The sequence below is a fragment of the Ostrea edulis genome, chromosome 3 (assembly GCF_947568905.1).
Source record: "Ostrea edulis chromosome 3, xbOstEdul1.1, whole genome shotgun sequence".
Classification (NCBI taxonomy): Eukaryota; Metazoa; Mollusca; class Bivalvia; order Ostreida; family Ostreidae; genus Ostrea; species Ostrea edulis.
In genome coordinates, this window is record NC_079166.1 from 50,224,413 (window position 1) to 50,242,966 (window position 18,554).

General features: G+C 35.7%; 1 protein-coding gene across 1 annotated transcript in view; it reads left to right on the top strand.

The window, feature by feature from the left end:
* Window positions 1-12,930: 12,930 nt before the first annotated feature.
* Window positions 12,931-18,554, top strand: part of LOC125676008 (cubilin-like) — a 144,387-nt gene continuing 138,763 nt past the window's right edge. The window contains exons 1-2 of the mRNA XM_048913885.2: window positions 12,931-13,056; window positions 13,411-13,473. The gene's annotated coding sequence lies outside the window, so the exon portion shown is untranslated. The remainder of the gene's footprint in view (window positions 13,057-13,410; window positions 13,474-18,554) is intronic.

The following is an 18,554-nucleotide window of genomic DNA, read 5'->3' on the forward strand; positions in this document are numbered from 1 at the left end:
AAAAATTATCAAATGTCGACCAAAAAGTAGGTCACTGTGGCCTTCTTTTTGAATTTGACGGCTCTATTTGAATACTATTTGACTTGTCAGTTGATGCATCTTGAGTCTTCAGTGTGTCGACCAAAAGTAGGTCACCGTGACCTACTTTTGGACAGTTACATTTAAATTTTCAGGTACTATTTGACTTAACATCATCAAACTGTGTTAATTGATGAATCTTGGTTAGTGAGAATTTTTGCCTGTTCTACAATGTATCAGAAGAGCGATTCTAGGCCCATGGGCCTCTTGTTTCTCATTCATAAGAGATTTACATGCTATTTAGATATTAGACAATCAAAATTGAATGTGTAAGTGATGTAGATGATGTTACTTAGTACATGGTCCAAAAATATATTTGCCACATAAATTTCAAAACATTTCATTGATATACCTGATGAAAGAAGCTGACAATTACAATACAAACTCGTGCAGATGTGATTTAGTATCTGTGGTTCCAGGGATGGGGTATTGAAAAATGTAATTACATGTAGCTGTATTTAAATGCATTTTTTTGGCTGAGTTGCACAAAGTGCAAATGGCTTATAGAATGGTGGGCGGGCGTCCTTGTGATAAGGTACCTACATGTAGTTGAAGTTAGTCATTGTTTAAGCATGTCTTGAATTAGAGGGTACCTATTTGGTGTAATCAACTCCTCTCACACCTCTTACTTGGTGTTCCTCAAACTTAGTACAGTTGTTATGGTTACATTGAAGAGTACGTATGCCTTTTTAAAAGTGATCAGACATTTTCGAAAAATTAATGTGTAGTTGAACTTTGTCATTTTTTAAGCATGAATAGACGGTAACTATTTTTGTTATCAAGCCTTCTTACAGCATTTATTTGACATCCTTCAGACCTTGTACAGCTGTTATGGAAGCATTGAGGATGATCAGACATTTTTTAAAAATTTACATGTATATGATGTAGTTGAATTTTGTAATTTTTAAGCATGGTACCTACTTTGTATAACCAACTCCTCTCACAGCTTTTATGAAGGCGAGTCAATAAGTAACCAGCCTCTCCCATTTCCAATTGACCGAGACGGTCACGATTTTCATGCCTTGTTACAATGCATGTTTTATACCTGGGTACAAAATTGCACGCGTATCGAGTCATTCTTTAATAAGATATTGAATATCAAACATGGCTAGTGATGCAAAGGCATGCTTTTCATCTAAAGTTGTGTACGGTGCTATGATTCAGTACCTGTATTTAAAAGGTGAAACACGCAGGGAAATACACGGCGAGTTAGCCAATGTTTATGGGTCTCTGGATGCCACTGATGAAGAAATGTGTAAGAAAGTTCGGGATCTGGTATACTCTAAAAGCCGAATTCAGGTGAAAGAAATAGCGCAGGCATCATAGGCATTTCACATGGTAGCGTTTCAACAATGTTACATGATCGTTTAGGTATGCGCAAGCTAACAGCCCGTTGGGTTCCCAAATCCCTTTGCGATAAGCAAAGGCAACCAGAGCATCAGTATGCAGCACCTTGTTGAAGTGTTTTAGTCAAAAGATGATTTTCTTTTGCATCTGGTGACTGTAGATGAGACTTGGATTCATTATTATGAGCCAGAGAATAAAGCTCAGAGTCGTCAGTGGGTAGGGCCTGGGTCTCCAAGGCCAAAGAAGTTTAAGACGCAACCATCTGCTGGCAAGGTGATGGCCACAGTATTTTGGGACGCAAAAGGCATTACATGTACATGTATTATGTTGGACTACTTATAGCCCTACTTATACCCAAGAGAAGTACAATAACTGGAGTGTACTATGCAAACTTGCTAGACCAGCTGAGAACTGCCATCCATGAAAAAACGCAGAGGTAAACTCTCTAAAGGTGATTTGCTGCAACAGGACAACGCGAGAGTCCACACTTGCAAAGTTGCAATGGATGTTGTAGAACGAAACAGGTATGAATTAATACCACATCCTGCCTATTCGCTGGACCTAGCGACTTCTTCCTATTCCCAAACTTGAAAAAGGATATCCGTGGACGTCATTGCTGGTCTTAAGAAGAAGTCATGACAGCAGTTGAGGAGTGGGTCAATGGAAAGGACCCTGACTTTTTATATGCCCGTCATTAGACGGTACGTATTATGTTGTGGCACTGTCCAGCTGGCTGGCTGATCATCTGTCCCAGGTCATGTTTTCCGGAATTTTTTCCGTAACGGATGCATGTACAACTTTGAAATTTGGTCACAATATCTTCCCCAAGATTTGTAAGAGTGAGTTTGCATTTCAGCTGGATTGGTCCATCTTTGACCTACGGTACTTTAAGGCTATAAGTAGGTCAAACAGTTTTCCGGACTTTTTTTCGTTACAGATACAGATATTACCCTGAAATTTACACATAAGCTTCCTTTCAGAGGAATACGGCTTCAGTTTGCATTTCAGCTGGATTGGTCTGTCCGTCCATTACCTACATTAGGACTAAAAGTAGGTGAAATAGTTTTCCAGTATGATTTTGATTATGGATACAGATATTGCCCTGATATTTAGTAATAGACTTCCTCTTGGAGGAATACAAGTTCAGTTTGCATTTCAGCTGAATTGGTCCATTCTTGACCTACTTTTTGGAAAAAAAATGGGTCAGACAGTTTTCCAGGCTTTCTTTCATTACGTATACAGATATTGCCCTGATATTTAGTTAAAGGTTTCCTCTCGGAGGAATACAAGTTCAGTTACCATTTCAGCTGGATTGGTCCATCCTTGACCAACTTTTTGAAAAAAATAGGTCAAACAGTTTTCTGGGGTTTTTTTCATTACGGATACAGATATTGAGCTGAAATTTAGTCAAAGGCTTCATCTCAGAAGAATACAAGTTCAGTTTGCATTTCAACTGGACTGGTCCATCCTTGACCTACTTTTTGGAAAAAATAGGTCAAATAGTTTTCCTGGCTTTTTTTCATTACAGATACTGCCCTGATATTTAATTAAAGGTTTCCTCTCAGAGGAATACAAGTTCAGTTTGCATTTCAGCTGGATTGGTCCATCCTGACCTACTTTTTGCAAGAAATAGGTCAAACGGTTTTCCAGGCTTTTTTCATTACGGATACGGATTTTGCCCTGACATTTAGTCAAAGGCTTCCTCTCAGAGGAATACAAGTTCAGATTGCATTTCAACTGGACTGATCATTCCTTGACCTCCTTTTGGACAAAAAATAGGCCAGACAGTTTTCTGAGCCTTTTTCATTACGGATGCAGATATTGCCCTGATATTTAGTCAAAGGCTTCCACTCGGAGGAAGACAAATGCAGTGAACATTTCAGCTGGATTGGTGCACTACGACCTACAGTACTTTAGGGGTAGAAGTAGGTCAAACAGTTTTCCAGATTTTTTTGGGTATGTTCACAGGTATTGCTCTGAAATTTAGTCACAACCTCCCTTTCAGAGAAATACATAATCAGTTCACATTTCAACTTAATTGGTGCACCATGACCTACTTTAAGGCTAAAAGTAGATCAAATGGTTTCCTGGACTTTTCATTATCATATATAGATATTGCACCAACATTTTGTCACAACCTCACTCTCGGTGAAAATTTAATACATGATCAGTTCACATGTCGGATGGATTGGTGCACCATGACCCACTTTAAGGCTTTTCTATTCAGAATGTGTGTTGTATCAATTCAGAGTGCACAATATGCTTCCAGGTTGAATTTCACTCTCCGACGGGCGTATATTGTACCGTTTGTGGTACTGTTGTTCAATTCTGGACTGATAAGCACTTGAACACCGTGGGTCTCAGTGCATCACACTAGAGGGCAATTACATCAAAAAAGAAGAGATGGATCTCAACTGGAAATAAGTTGGGCTATTTTTAATAAATTAAACTATTTTTGATCTGTAACCTAGCATAAGAAGTATTCAACCAACTATGTTGTATGATAGTACCTGTAGTGTGAAAGAGTCTGAGATGGTGTTAGAATGTATAATATGATTAATATGTATTTTCATTACTTTTACTGATAATTATGTGAATATGAAAAAAGAATATAAAAAAATAAGTTAGGCTGGTTACTTATTGACTCGACCTCGTACTTAACATTTTTCAGACCTTATACATTATAGATGTTATAAAAACATTGAAGATATACATGTGACATTTTTAAAAGTGTTTCCAGTTTTTGAAAAATTCTACATTTTGATATATCATTTTTCCAGAATGTTTTGTACTGCTGTCTCTATGATAGATAACAGATTTCAAAGCAACCTGGCCATTTCTGTTCTTGAATCGATTTATATAAAGTAATTGGATGTATTTGTAATTGACTTTGCTTTCAATCACAAGTACATGTAATTGAAATGTTAATGTAAAATACATTCCTAAAAAGTCAAGTATTTTCAATTACATTCTTTATTTAAACTTAAAAGTTTGAAAATGATGGAATGAAAGTGTCTGATAATAATGGTGTTATTATGTTATTATTACTGTTTATGCAGTCATTAGATGTCTCAGTATGTCTGGCACCATTCTCTACTCAGAGTTTTGTGCTCTACTCGCACTTAACCACTCTCAACGGCTTTTTACAGAAACCTTGTAAATGTTTCTAATATCCAACATTAATGTTTTGGACTAAATATTTAGTCATAGTATGAAATGCTTTTGGTGCAATTAAATTGATACTTGCTGTAAATTGTTCAAAATCGCTTTTTTCTGATCCTATTAGTTTGGAACTACTTCATAATATACGTATGAATGTAGGACATTCATGTGGTGGAGATTTAATGTAAACATGGAATCAAATTTCAGGTAATTCCACCCCTCCAGAATTATAGGTTCAATCTTACATTTGATTGTTCATTCTTCAAATAATTTATGTTAGTATCAAATAAAAATGATTAAATAAGTGTGTTGTGCCACTTGTGGTATTAATGAAAATTTTATCAATTAGCACACATATACACCTGTTCTAATAAACATCAGAAAATTGCAATTTTCCTTTAACAACATTATCAAAATTCACCAAAACTGGTTATAACGATTTGATAGTATTCATAACAATTTCACGAAACTGTTTCTTTAAAAGATATACAAAATGTTTGTGAAAAATATAGGAAATCTATTGCATTATGGACTTGATAAATAATTTAATGAAAACAGAGTTATTGCAATTGGATTCAAATGAACTGATTATGTATTTCTCTGAGAGGGAGGTTGTGACAAAATATCAGTGCAATATCTGTATCTATGGTGAAAAAAAGTCCAGGAAACTATTAATATTTGACCTACGTTTAGCCCTAAAGCAGGTCATTGTGCACCAATTAAGTTGAAATTTGATCTGATTATGTGTTTCTCTGAGAGGGAGGTTGTGACAAAAGTTCAGGGTAATACCTGTATCCATAACGAAAAAAAACCCTGGAAAACTGTTTGACCTACTTCTACCCTCAAAGTAGGTCATGGTGCACCAGTCTAGCTGAAATGCTAACTGAACTTGTATTCCTCCGAGGAAGCTTGTGACTAAATTTCAGGGCAATATCTGTTCGTAACGGAAAAAAAATTCCGAAAAACTGTTCAACCTACTTTTAGCTCAAAAGTAGGTCACGGTACACTAATCCAGCTGAAATGCAAACTCACTTATGCTTCTTGAGGAGAAAGTGTGACCAAATTGTACATGCATTCGTTACGGAAAAAAGTCTGGAAAACATTACTTGGACTTACACACAGACAGACGGACAAATCAATCCAGCTGAAATGCAAAACAAACTTGTATTCCTCTGAGAGGAAGCTTGTGATTAAATTTCTGGGCAATGTCTTTATCCGTAATGAAAAAAAAAGTCCGGAAAACTGTTTGACATACTTTAGTCCTAAAGTAGGTCAAGGTGCACCAATCCAGCTGAAATGCAAACTCACTCTTACGCTTCTTGAGAAATTGTGACCAAATTTCAAAGCCGTACATGTATCTGTTGTGGAAAAAAGTCCGGAAAACATGACCTCGGACGGACAGCCAGCCGGCCAGACAGACATGCATGGACAGCGTCATAACATAATCTGACGACAGGTCACTGGTGTATAAAGATAAAAACATGATGAACTCCTTCTAATTTCAGAAGGCAACGACCTGATTTGAATAAGATACTTTTGTTTTTAAGTTATTTTATAATGTTTGTTAAAGACTATTGAAAATTACTTTGACGACCCTCTCCCTTAAAATTTCCAAAGTTTATTTTTATTATATGTCTAGACTTCTTATTAGTTTCTATATGCATTAGATCTCAAGAGCTCCCATGGGCTTCGCTTCCTGGCTTCCACACCTCAGCCTCTTTCATTTATATATTCTTGGCTGTATCCCCTTTCAATTAAAAAATCCGTGACAATTCTTAGCTACTACTATCACCACGACTACTCTTCGCCATTGTTCGGCGCGTTGGTCAAACACCCGGATAACAAAGTTTGTTGTTTGGGGTTGTTGTTTGTTTGTTTTTTTGGACAAAAAAATTGTTTTTGCTCGAACGATTTTTTTTTCGAACAAAAAACTTGTTTGTTCGGACAGAAAAGTTTTTCGATAGGACAAAATGAAATAATTTATGGTGAATTTAAGGGACATTTTCGTCGTGAGCTCTCTAGATACATGTAGGTACATTGACATTGTGTATACACTTCAGGGTCAAAAGTATTTCGGCACTGCTAATTTTCACTATATATTCATTACAACTTTCATATTTTTTAAACTTTTAAAAAAAATTGATAATTAATGTTATCATGAAATTTTCAGAATATATGCAGAATTCACTCGAGATTCATGACAAATGTCACATTTATTATTATATATATATTTTTGTGGGTTGATTTATGAAATACGAGGTAGACTTTTTAGCTCACCTGAGCTGAAAGCTCAAGTGAGCTTTTCGGATCGCCTGTTGTCCGTCGTCTGTCCGTCTGTAAACTTTTTACATGTTCGACTTCTTCTCCAGAACCACTGGGACAATTATAACCAAACTTGGCCAACAGCATCCTTGGGTGAAGGGCTTTCACGTTTGTTCAAATGAAGGGCTATGTCCCCTTCAAAGGGGAGGTAATCACAAAAATAGGGTGGGGTCATTTAAAAATCTTCTTCTCAAGAACCACTGGGTCAGAAGAGCTGAAATTTACATGAAAACTTCCTTATACATAATGCAGATTCAAGTTGGTTAAACTCATGGCCCCTGGGGGTAAGATGGGGCCACAATAGGGGATCAAAGTTTTACAAACAAATATATAGGGAAAATCTTTTTAAAATCTTCTTAAGAACCACAACGGGCCTCCGTGGTGTAGTGTTTAGAGCATCGCGCTCAAAATCACACGACCTCTCACCTCTGCTCGGCGCGGGTTTGAATCCCGCTCGCGCCGGTAAGTGAGAAAGTTTCCCAGTTTACTTGCGGAAGGTCGGTGGTCTCTTCCCAGGTACATTGTATTTGGGTTCTCTCTTCCACCAATAAAAACTGGGCGCCACGATATAACTGAAAAATTGTTGAGTGTGGCGGAAAACATCAATCAATCAATCAATCTTAAGAACCACTGGGCTAGGAAAGTACAAATTTACATGAAAGCTTCCTAACATAGTACAGATTCAATTTTGTTAAACTCATGACCCCTGGGGCTAGGATGGGGCCTCAGTAGGGGATCAAAGGTTTACATAACTAATAAATAGGAAAAAAAATCTTCTTAAGAACTATTGGTCCAAAGAAGTTTACATTTGTACGAAAGCTTCCTGATGTAGCGCAGATTCAAGTTTGTAAAAATCATGGTCCCCGGGGGTAAGATGGGGCCACAGTAGGGGATCAAAATTTTACATACAAATGTATAGGGGAAAAAGGGGGGGGGGTGAAGTCTACCTCAGACTTTTAAGACTGAGCAGGGTGTAGGGATTCCCGTCATTTTCCAGCTTGTTATTTCAGGGGTTGAGGGGGGGGGGGGGGTGATTATGTAGTTTACCGTATTTAGTGTGGCCATCTTCATGAAAAAATGTTTATGTGGAAAATTTTGGAATTGAATCCCATTTCAGCGTGTGTCCCAATTTAAGTTTTGTCCTCCTCTACCACCACTTTAAGAGGTTTGACTACGGCATTGGTGTTGCCTTATAGCTAATAACAAATTCGTCCGAACAAATTGCTAACTCTCCGAACAAATTACTAATTTGCCCCAACAAATTATTCGTTCGAACGAATTTCTATTTCGTCCGAACAAATGGATAATTCGTTTGAACGAATTTCTATTTCGTCTGAACAAATTGATAATTCGTCCGAACGAATTACTAATTTGTCCGAACAATTTGCTAATTCGTCCGAACGAATAATATATATATTTTTTTATTTGGCCTTTCTACGCCGCCGTAGAGGAGATATTTTATATCAGTATTTAATAAAACAGACTATAGGAACTCTTCAATTTCAGGAGATGGAATATTGAGCCAATGGAAGTCATCAAATCACAGCCACAGGAATCCACAATTTTATCTATTATGAGAAATGGACATAAATACTACCAATGAGCTTCGCGAACCCATTTCTCACATTTCTACTTTATTGATAAAATTGCCAAATTCTGTGTTTGAACGGAAAATTTAGTGGTAGTTTACATACCTAGACGGTCAGTTATGCAGCATTAATTGATAGTCAAATAACTTACTTGAAGCGAGCGGCAACGTCACCTTGATGCACAGTAATTGCTAGAACCGACCGCGACCGAAGCTGAATGTAAATTTCCAGGACTGCTCCAACACTCGGTGAAGACGTTAATCCAGGCAATATATATGGTGAGGTCGAAAACTTTCAAACCCTGCACATAACATATTAAAAAATGCTAGTTTTATTATAAAAATTTTCATAATGACGTTTTTTGAAAAATATGAAAAGATAAGGGTCCTTTTTGCTAGGAACGGCTCAAATGTAAGTTAAACTCCAGATCTTGATTTTGACCAATACTTTCACATGTGCCCCACTTTTGGAAATCCTTGATCTGCCATGCCCCCTCTCCTTTTTCGAATAATGTCAATTAGGCCTATGTAAAATCATTAGAATTTAACTTAACTCAACTAAGGCCTATTTTATCTTTTAAAATAGTTGTTTTTATTGATATAGGATTTCTTTTTAACTGACTTTTCAGTGTATCTGGATTTTCACAACATTAGTTAGAAGGACAAAATTGATTTTTGATTGTGTTTTGACAGTTTACAACATTAGTTAGGTCATCTAGTGTAAGTATTATGTTTTGAATAATACTAAATATAACATCAGACTGTCATTTAATTGATATATTTTGGACATATCAGAGACATTATAAAGTGTGTTTATATGTGTACTTGTGTATGTGTACATATGATTATGTATGCCTTATGCAACAGCATTACACATGCTTGCTAGATTAGAAGTAGTTTCAATCTGATTAATCAATTTAGAACCACCTGTCCCCCCTCCCCCTAAGAAGAAACACCCCCATGCTTTATTTTTTTCTTTTGAGAGGGGGGGGGGGGGGGAGAGAAAGTTGAATAGCCTAGCTGGTAACTCAAGTATTCATGGTATTTGCAAATTCAGAAATTTCCAAAGTTTTTGAGTTCTTTTCAATATTTAAAAGAATATACCACAAATCAATGGATACCACAAATTGGTTAGAAATGACCATATGTTGTGGCGGTCAGACACCTGGTTTGATTGCTGGTGGCCATATAGCTCAGTTGGTATAGAGCACCTGATTAGAAATTAAGGGGGCTGTTTAGTGTGTTGCATTTTTTCCCTTCCTGTTAAATATAAAGTGATGATCGTTTTGTAATGAAATAATTAATAATATGAAGGTTGTTATGGAATATCCGACTCTATATACTTTTGGTGTTGCCTCGCTGACTCACTCATAGTTACATGTAAGCATTACAGTCAAGAGCAATTATTATAGTCTGCATGATTACGTTGTCTGATAGTCAAACTTTGATATATGCATGACATTGATGGATCCAGATAATTTTCAAGTTCAAGGGGGAGGGGGACAACCCTAGTCTGTACTTTTCTGCGCAAGAAGAGGGGGGGGGGGGGGCGGGGGGGGGGGGGGGGGGGGGGGGATGAAGGCCCTAAGATGGCAAAAATGACCTTTCTGTAAGCAAAAATCAACCAGAGGGGCTCAACTCTGTAACCCTCCCCCCTAGATCCGTCACAGAATGACAACAACTAATAAAATGATGGGATAGAAGACCCCAATTTTTTTCATGACAATTTTTTTTTATCCCCCCCCCCCCTCTCTTTTAGACAGTAAACATAAGGAGGGGATATATTACTTACTATGTATAAACACCCAGTCTGTCCAAATATTTTATTTAAGGATATAGGGTTTAGTTGCATAAGATTTAATAATGAAAAACTAATAACAGACACACTGAATTGAGAGGGTGGGTGGGTGGGGGTTATCTGATTAATTGGGTTGCTCCTTTTTTGACAAGGTTCATTTTCCTTCGTAAGATACATTGGGTGACACCCCCTTATTTTAAGTAGAAATACTGAATAGTAAGAGTGTATATTAAGTATGTTTGAACTGATGAATGCCCACACATACACTAGTAATAAGATTTTGAAGTTTGGGGGGAAGTAGTTTAGGATTTTTATTTAGATTATTTTGCCCCCTCTCTCTGAAATAAATAAATAATAAAGTTGGGTAAAATAAGAGGTTTTTTTATTTGCTTGTCAAATTGTTTCAAACAATTGTGAAGTCAACTTCTCCTCCACAAGAAATCTAATTTCCAAGTGGTTGTGCCCCCCCCCCCCCTTCCACACCCACACACACTTTTCAAGATGGAACTATGCCGTTGTAAAATACTAGTTCACTTTAAATGAGGGATATGCCTTTGAGGATATTTTGAAAATTATTAAATGTTATTCTTTTTGAATTTAGGTCCCTTGGATCACAAAAAGTGAAAATGTATTTTTTTCCCTTTATTTAAAAGTAGTTTGTCTGTAGTAGTTTATGCTTTCATAATAAAGAATTGATCATTATCTACCATTGTAATCCACCATTGTATCCAAGTGATTTTATGAGATTATTAATCATTACCTAGGCAGTGAATAATTATAGAAAACAAAACAAAAGAAGTCTCCAAGTTACATCAGTTTATATTCCATGCATTGTTTGTTGACTTGTTTGCTGCATTTATAACAACATATTTACATGGTTGAAATGATATTTTAAAAAATGCATTGCATGTACAGCGATGATGTATGAAAAACATTTTATCTAAACTTCAATATCATGAGTTATCTTTCTTCCCAGGAGTTGGAGACAGTAGTAATTATTTATGTTGTAGCCATTGGCTTGTCCTGAAAAGTCTGTATATAAGTCATAGATTTACACAGATTATACTGTATTATTAAAAATTATTATTGATATGTAGTGAGTCTATATAAAGATAACTCTATACATTTAGGATGTTGCTAAGACGGGGAATTGAAAACGGGACGGGAAACGGAAATGTTTTATGCAATAATATCAGGAGGAGGTCAGCATTTTGTAAAATCAAAAGGCTTAATTAAGAACAAGGGAAACAGAAATTACAAAGAGAAAGGGAGGACATACTCAGAATCCACCGTTTGATATACTACATACAAATACACAATATCCACGTATATACATAGATTTGTCTTTAGAGCAAAAAATACTGAAACATGTATTATGCCCAAAGGTGGACCCAACGCCAGCGACCCCACCCTCGTTTAGTGTGTTTCCCCAGACCTCTGACCTATGAGACTGTAACCCTCCGTTCTGAAATTTATGGACCAAAACTAATTACACATGGTATTTAATCAACTTCGGATATGTACTTTGTGCTTACTCATCCCCCCCCTTTCCAACTTTTAAAACTTTGTATCAGTCAAACCGAAAGCCAAAAGCCTAAACTTTCACTTTCACAGGGGCCGAAGACACCGTTTTTAATTATCATGATTAAAAGAGTTCGGTTGTACAATCTGTTATGTTTCGGTAGATTTCGTTTCGATTTCGTTTCACACTTTACAGGTACCCATTATAACGTAATTGTAAAATCATGTTTTTAAGAGAAGATAAATTTGTATTTTCGATATTTTTACACAAAATATATTTTCTGCCTCAATTCTTGCAGTTTGTTGTATCATTATTTAGTCAACAATTATAATATATTAACAAATCCATGCATTGATTATTTGTATCCTGGTGTAAACTTTGTCAGCAAATGATGTGGAAGACAAATTTCATTTTATATTCAAATGTCCAATTCATAATGATATTTAAACTGAAAGAATATGATATACAGATTTTGATTTTCACATTTTAAAAATCACTTTTTAATTCATATCCATAAGGAGTGAAACAACAATGCACAAAACCACTGGGTGCAAACAGGTAATCAGGACAAAACCCATCAACATTCAGTTTTTGGGTGGGCTATGTAGGCTTTCCCTGCCAATGTTTTCAACATTTAATAGTGTATACAGTCTTTTGGCTATCAAATTATATATTATAATATGTTATCTTTCACATCCAAATGGTTAAATAGATGGAAAAGTTTTCACAATTAAGTTAACTTTTAAATAGTTAAGGTACCAGGAATTTTAAACAATGGAGAATTAATTGGAATATTGCAGTTATAATTGTGATAGACACAAATTTGTATAAATTATTGATAAAGAATTCAGATGCAACATGTGTACAGTTCATTCTTCTTTTATTGATTCTTTAGAAAGAATCAATTATCATATTCGCAAATACACATGTAGATTTGTCTGCTAGGTCAGCCCAATGATCGGAAAGTCAATTTCTCAGATGTTAGCATGCTTAGATGGGAGTGATGATAAAAAGACTGGCGAGTGGACAGGGTGAGTATAGGCATGCTAGTGTGTTTTTTCCAATAATTTTCATTGATGCAGAAGTCTTTCCAGGCTTCTTAGCTGCTGGTAGTGATTGGAGTTGACTGAAGCAGCTGTAATGAAATATCTTGTAAACATGCACACGTAACAGTCAGCATCTAAAGCTTCCATATGTTCACTGTTTATTCTTGAAAGGACTGTGCAGTTAAAATTACAGGTAAAAGTGAAAACATATTGCAGTGGATAAGTTAATGATGTGACTCAAGACATGGAGGATTGTTGGTGTGTAAAATATTATTTCAGAGTGGAGAGAGAGATTAAAACAAACTAGTGTTCCTTGAGGCTGAGATGCTATTTTTTACCAGGCAGGATGTGTGTATAGAAAGGCTGCAAGAATAAGCAAAATTAAGAACTGCAGTGTTATTGATTCTTGCTGTAGAGATAATTTGTTGTAATGATTTTCACAGAAATGTGCTAATTAAAGAGTTGGAGAATGAGATCAGCAGCTTGCACATTTCAAGGAGAGGGAGAATATAACTATTAATTTGTTTTTTGGTTCACATCATTTCAGAAGGAAGTATTCACATGAAGTAGTCTGGATTTACAAACTCAATGAACAGGTCTTCACCAACAAGTAAGTCGCAGCAAGATCCAAACATCAAATAGGCGATGTTTTGTACAGAGAGTAAATATATACACTCTCTGCACTATTATAGCTGCCATCCATGCAGTAATTGATATCATTTTCAGGAAAAACAATTCAGAAATATCTGTGATTAAGATTTGCCCTTTGAAATATATATGGAATGCTAAATAAAATAAATTGGGAAGCAGTTGGATCGATCGACCTATCTTAAATTCATTTGGAGAAGGTGCAATTAATTCATTTGATATTAGGTAGGTGCAATTAAAGATAGGTATATATATGTTGGTAAATTTATATTTTTTTCAAGTACCAAGAGCTTTGGTGCCTGAGCGAAGTGAGGGATCAAATTGAGCAGCGAGAGATAAATTTACCAACATAGTTAGTACAAGTTTCATATGAGAATTAAATTACACTCTTTGTGGTTTCTGTTTAACTTATTATAAACCTTTATTTTTGTCATTTAATCAAGATCATGAGTATTAACCTTGATTGGTGCAATTTGTACTGGTTGGGTTAGTATCCTCATATCTAACAACAGAAAACAATACTTGACAATGGGTGATATATGAATTAATAGTGCATATAGTCATCTGGTACCGAGGTACAGCCTCAGTTGACAATGGTTTTCGTTGGGTGAAAATTTTCAGTGTTAATTACCCTCAGCTGCATGTACAGTTTATTTTATTATACTGAATGTCATTACATTGATTAGATGTATGCAACAAAGAAAAACACTGAGGTTTGAGGCAGTTAAACGAGCATTAACGAGACAGAAAGCTTTTGATTGTGACATCATAATAGAAGGACACAAAAACATACCATATATACTCGCCTATAAGTCGGTTGCATAGTTTTTAGGTTACTTTGGAGGGAATTCCCATTGACCCATTTATAAGTCGGTCTTACTTTTTTCAAGAATTGGTTGACAATTTCAAATCGATGCTTTTACCTGTGTTTGAAATAATATTTTGAGAAATGCGCCGATATTTTATATTTTTTTCTCAACAAATCAATTTCATATCAATACTCTTATGTGTGATTTTGGGATATGACATCGATATTTCACTTTTCATTCTCAACAAATTAAACAATTACTATTTTGTTTATTTTGCATATGTTTTTGTTGATACTAGGTTATACATTACGCCGTCCAGAAAAATACTAATCTTCTTAGGACACTCCTATAAGTCGGACATAGAGTTTTGGACCAAAATTTAACTCCAAAAAATCTGACTTATAGGCGAGTATATACGGTAACATCAAGTATAAACATTTCATAACATATTTCATAAAAGCAAATTTTAATTAGATAGGACATATAAACATGAAGCGAAATGGCATTAGAATGGGAATATCTGTTTTCTCATTTGTTTTTAAATAATGTGACTTTTGATTTCATGGATTTAAACATATCTCTATTACCATCCATATCATCAAGCAATCTACCTTGAACGATACATGCACAGATCAAATGTGCACAATCTGTGTAATATCACCTGTTATCAAGTAGTATTTATTGTTGCTAGATATTAACACCCTGGAGGGCGTGGTTTCTGTTCTAAGAGGGTAACAATATGTTTTTCCAAATGTGTCTCCACTAATCAGATTCGACTAAATTACATAAAAGAAGAAATGATATAAAGAATTATCACATGCTGCAAATTGATGCCCATATGGTTTACTTCAGATTTTAAAAAAATGTTGTTTATAATAGATACAGTCTGCAGTGCATTACAGTGAAATTTTGAATGAAATTAAGAAACAAACAATGATAGGCAGATTTGGCAGGTATATTGGTACCTACATGTAGCATGTAACTATATAAATCACAGAAAAGTAATGTTTTAAACTTGTTAATTTTGAATTAATTTCACCATTATATTGAAATTTTCTTTTTGCTTGTTTACGACAGAATCTAGCTAAAAGGAAATTTGTTTGAATTTTGTGCTTTTTAACATATTTCTAATAAATGTATGACATTCGGTATAATAAAACAAATAATGCATGTAGTTGAGGGTAATATTGAAAATTTTCACCCTCTGCAAATCGGCTGCACCTAGGTTGACAATGGTTTCTAGGGGTGAAAATGTTCAATGTTAATTTTAATTACATGCATTATTTATATATTACTCTCCTCAAAACTTTCCTTTAGATCATTGTGAAAGCAAAATATTCATCATAATTATTTTAATTTGTCTAGCATGGTCATGGTAGCCTAGCTAATGGTAATTTTAATTGGGTGGGCCAGGGTTGGATTAAGATGTTTAACATAGTTATTGGCAGTTCCTTCACCTAGCATTAAGAGTCTTAAGTCTTACAGATATGACCTAACACCCCTCCATAATCACACCTGTATTGGGACCTAACACCCCTCCATAATAACACCTGTATTGGGACCTAACACCCCTCCACAATCACACCTGTATTGGGACCTAACACCCCTCCACAGTCACACCTGTATTGGGCCTAACACCCCTCCACAATCACACCTGTATTGGACCTAACACCCCTCCACAATCACACCTGTATTGGACCTAACACCCCTCCACAATCACACCTGTATTGGGACCTAACACCCCTCCATAATCACACCTGTATTGGGACCTAACACCCTTCCATAATCACACCTGTATTGGGACCTAACACCCCTCCATAATAACACCTGTATTGGGCCTAACATGCCTCCATAATCACACCTGTATTGGGACCTAACACCCCTCCATAATAACACCAGTATTGGGACCTAACACCCCTCCACAATCACACCTGTATTGGGACCTAACACCCCTCCATAATCACACTTGTATTGGGACCTAACACCCCTCCATAATAACACCAGTATTGGGACCTAACACCCCTCCATAATCACACCTGTATTGGGAGAGCATTCTGTTGAAGTGTGACAGGCTGGACAATAGTATTCAGGTGGTCAGGTTGATTATAAGATAAGATAAGAAAACTTTATTTCAATTCGGCATGTATAAAACACAAATAACATAATTACAAATAATTGCTGAATTAAACTCAAGATTATCTGAATGTTTGTACAGAATGGAGCCAAAATAGATTTATTTACAAACTTAATTTCTTTTGACTGCTCTTTGAATTGTCTGTAATGGTGAATTCGTTATATTGCCACCCCCGATTTATTGCCCAAATTGGTCTTGAACAAAAGTTGACAATATATCGAGGGAGCACTGTAGAATGCACAGCCATAGAGCAGAAAGATGTTTTCACAGTTTGAACACTATTACATGTTTTATAACATATTTCAGTTGATATTGCTTTTCTATAGTTAAAATTTGTGCTGAAATCTCATTTTTTTTCTTTTTATGAAAACCCCCTGAGAAATCCAGCTGAATTACAAAGTCTCACAGACAAAATACAATAGGAAGCTAATTCATCTTCCTGTTAGTAATCACTGTATGTTCATTTTATGGGTAAAGTTACACCTAATCAGACACTCTAAATTTACACTCTTTTTCAGAGCCAAATATAGACTCATTCGTACCTTGTTCAGTATACATTTGTGGTGAAACTGTCGCTAATTTTGAAGTTTATGACAGCTAACATATCTTACATTAAGAACCACACTGCCATATCCAGGACTTGTGAGCTTGTACAGCAAAAATTAAAACCAATACAGAGTCGACTTTTACGATATTGTGTATCTTAATTTAATTGCTCCTATCTTTAACTTGATTGTGTTTTCTTCAAATGATGTAAAGGTAGATGTAATTCAATTGAACCTATCTTCAATTGAACTGAAGGAAGTTTAATTCATTTAAACCTATATATAGGTCCAGTAAGACATTAAAATAAGAATTGTTGTGTCTTCGCTAACCAACCCTTGATTTATTCCCTCTACCCTACAATTTTTTAATGAATTGTTTCAAGAGAATATAGAATGAATATTGTTTTGGAGTTTACACTTGTATTTACTTAAAAGATAATTGATATTAAAGCATATCAAATTTAATATGGGCCCCTCATGTTCAATATATGTTGATATACCTGCAAGGAGGTTGTGATTAGAATGTTTCTTTGTATACTCTGAAAAAAATTTGATAAAAAGATATTATTTATTTATTACTTACCTTCCCAAATAGTCCCTTGGGGATCCGGGTTAGAATAGGTCCTCAGTACCCGTTGCTTGTCGTAAGAGGCGACTAATTGGAGCAGTCCTTCGGATGAGACCGCAAAAATCGAGGTCCCATGTCACAGCAGGTGTGGCAAGATAAAAATCCCTCCTTTCTCAAAGGCAGTAAGCACTGAGCATAGGCCTAAATTTTGCAGCCATTCACCGGCAATGGTGACGTCACCATATGAGTGAAAAATTCTCGAGAGGGATGTTAAACAATCTACAACCAATCAATCAACCTACCCTAATTTTCTCTATGATGTTAACAGAAGCACTGCAATTAGTTTTTCTAATTTGGTATGAAGCATCATTGGGACAAGGGGGATATAAATTGTAAATTTCAGGACTCCAGCACCCCTGGGGCCTTAGGGGCGGGGCAAAAATTGACCAATTTTCAAAAATCTTCTTCTCAAGAACCACACATATGTAAGAAAAACTAAATGCATAGTGATGTAGAGCAGGAAGGTCTCTACCAAAATTGTAAATTTCATGATCCCCGGGGCAGGGGTTCTGACCCCAGGGCGGGGCCAAACTTGTTATATAGTGTTTATGTGTAAAACACTTAAATAACAATTTCTTTAGTGCTTTTGATACTAAATTGAAACTAAATGGATTGAGCAGGTAGTCTTTTACCAAAATTGTAAATTTGATTTTCCCCAGGGTGGGGCCAAACTTAGTATGTAGTATTTATGTGTAAGGTTGCTGATACTGTATAAAATCTAAATGCATACTTAGGAATAGCAGAAAAGGATGTACAAAAAATGGTGAATTTCACAACCCAGGGTTATGACTTTAGGATGAGTCAAAATTTGTCATATATTTTGATGTTTTAATGTTAAAACACTTATTATTAAAAGCCTTTCATCAGTGTATGCACTTTTGAGGGCAGTGAAGTTTTAAGAACACAACTTGTTTTATACTGTTGCTG